A 2,500-nucleotide genomic window follows, 5' to 3' on the forward strand; every position below is an offset into this window, starting at 1 on the left:
CGTCGAAAGAAGCCGAGCCGGAAAAAGTTAAAGTACAAACGTGCAAGCATACTAGCCTAACCCTAGGTAAGGCATGTCAGAGCGAAAGACAGTAATTTCGAATGAGCCAAGAAAGAGCGGTGCGGGGCCGGTCGGAGCGCACCCTTTTCTCGGTGGCTGGCGGGCGAGAGAGTGCTGCGTCGCCGGCATCGGCGTCGAAAGAAGCCGAGCCGAAAAAAGTTAAAGTACAAACGTGCAAGCATACTAACCTAACCCTAGGTAAGGCATGTCAGAGCGAAAGACAGTAATTTCGAATGAGCCAAGAAAGAGCGGTGCGGGGCCGGGCGGAGCGCACCCTTTTCTCGGTGGCTGGCGGGCGAGAGAGTGCTGCGTCGCCGGCATCGGCGTCGAAAGAAGCCGAGCCGAAAAAAGTTAAAGTACAAACGTGCAAGCATACTAACCTAACCCTAGGTAAGGCATGTCAGAGCGAAAGACAGTAATTTCGAATGAGCCAAGAAAGAGCGGTGCGGGGCCGGGCGGAGCGCACCCTTTTCTCGGTGGCTGGCGGGCGAGAGAGTGCTGCGTCGCCGGCATCGGCGTCGAAAGAAGCCGAGCCAAAAAAAGTTAAAGTACAAACGCGATGCTAATGAGCGAGCCGTTGTCTCGACTAATATGTAGGGGGCGTTCGATCGAGCGTCTGGCTTGAGCGCTTGTCGGCCTAGCAGAACGGTCGCATTGTTATGCCCGGGTTTTAGGCACCGCTGCAGGCGGCCGGCAGAGCTCTTGTTTGTGCGAAACTGAATGGATCGAGCCCGAGAGAGGGCGAGCAAAGAAAAAACGCAAATCGCTCCGCCTGGCACTGCCGGCGAGGGCGTGGACGTCGCGGCCAGCGACTGTCGAAGCTGAGTACGGCCGCAGGCGATCGCCTCGGTCTTAAACGAATGCGACGAGCACGCGCCGGGCGGCCCAGCAAGGGCCGAGCGCAGCTGTCGCAGCTATCTGGTTGATCCTGCCAGTAGTGATATGCTTGTCTCAAAGATTAAGCCATGCAGGTGCAAGTACGAGTTCTCGTAAAGCGAAACTGCGAATGGCTCATTAAATCAGTCTTGGTTTATTTGGTCTCGTAAGCGAAGTGGATAACTGTGGTAATTCTAGAGCTAATACATGCATTAAGCGCCGACTTCGGGAGGCGCGCTTTTATCAGATCAAAACCGACCGGGTTCGTCCTGTGACGTTTGATGACTCTGGATAACCACGCGGATCGTACGGTCTCTGCACCGACGACGTATCATTCAAGTGTCTGCCCTATCAACTGTCGAAGGTACGCTACGTGCCTACCTTTGTGATAACGGGTAACGGGGAATCAGGGTTCGATTCCGGAGAGGGAGCCTGAGAAACGGCTACCACATCCAAGGAAGGCAGCAGGCGCGCAAATTACCCATTCCCGACACGGGGAGGTAGTGACGAAAAATAACAATACAGGACTCTAACGAGGCCCTGTAATTGGAATGAGTACATCCTAAAACTCTTAACGAGTATCCATTGGAGGGCAAGTCTGGTGCCAGCAGCCGCGGTAATTCCAGCTCCAACAGTGTATGCTAAAGTTGTTGCGGTTGAAAAGCTCGTAGTTGGATTTTGGGCGAGCGCCGCCGGTCCGTCGCAAGGCGTGTCACTGGTTGCGTTCGCCTCACCTTCGGTTCTCCGTCGGTGCTCTTGACTGAGTGTCGGCGGTGGCCGATAAGTTTACTTTGAAAAAATTAGAGTGTTCAAAGCAGGCTGTTCGCCTGCATAGTGTTGCATGGAATAATGGAATAGGACCTCGGTTCTATTTTGTTGGTTTTCGGAGCACGAGGTAATGATTAAGAGGGACAGACGGGGGCGTCCGTACTCTGCCGTTAGAGGTGAAATTCTTGGATCGGCGGAAGACGAACTACTGCGAAAGCATTCGCCAAGAATGTTTTCTTTAATCAAGAGCGAAAGTCAGAGGTTCGAAGACGATCAGATACCGTCCTAGTTCTGACTATAAACGATGCCAACTAGCGATCGGGAGGCGTTACCATGACGACCTTTCCGGCAGCTTCCGGGAAACCAAAGTCTTTGGGTTCCGGGGGAAGTATGGTTGCAAAGCTGAAACTTAAAGGAATTGACGGAAGGGCACCACCAGGAGTGGAGCCTGCGGCTTAATTTGACTCAACACGGGGAAACTCACCCGGCCCGGACACAGGTAGGATTGACAGATTGAGAGCTCTTTCTTGATTCTGTGGGTGGTGGTGCATGGCCGTTCTTAGTTGGTGGAGCGATTTGTCTGGTTAATTCCGATAACGAACGAGACTCTGGCATGCTAAATAGTTACGCGACCTTCTCGGTCGGCGTCTAACTTCTTAGAGGGACTAGTGGCGTTTAGCCACACGAGATTGAGCAATAACAGGTCTGTGATGCCCTTAGATGTCCGGGGCCGCACGCGCGCTACACTGAGTGAAGCAGCGAGTGTCTAACCTAGGCCGAAAGGTCCGGGTAACCC

At 53.6% G+C, this 2,500-nt stretch overlaps 1 non-coding gene across 1 annotated transcript in view; it reads left to right on the forward strand.

The window, feature by feature from the left end:
- Nucleotides 1-975: 975 nt before the first annotated feature.
- Nucleotides 976-2,500, forward strand: part of LOC144419466 (small subunit ribosomal RNA) — a 1,810-nt gene continuing 285 nt past the window's right edge. The window contains exon 1 of the ribosomal RNA XR_013474082.1: nucleotides 976-2,500. This exon is cut by the window's right edge and continues 285 nt beyond it. This is a non-coding gene — a ribosomal RNA (small subunit ribosomal RNA).

The sequence above is a fragment of the Styela clava genome, unplaced genomic scaffold (assembly GCF_964204865.1).
Source record: "Styela clava unplaced genomic scaffold, kaStyClav1.hap1.2 HAP1_SCAFFOLD_215, whole genome shotgun sequence".
Taxonomy (NCBI): Eukaryota; Metazoa; Chordata; class Ascidiacea; order Stolidobranchia; family Styelidae; genus Styela; species Styela clava.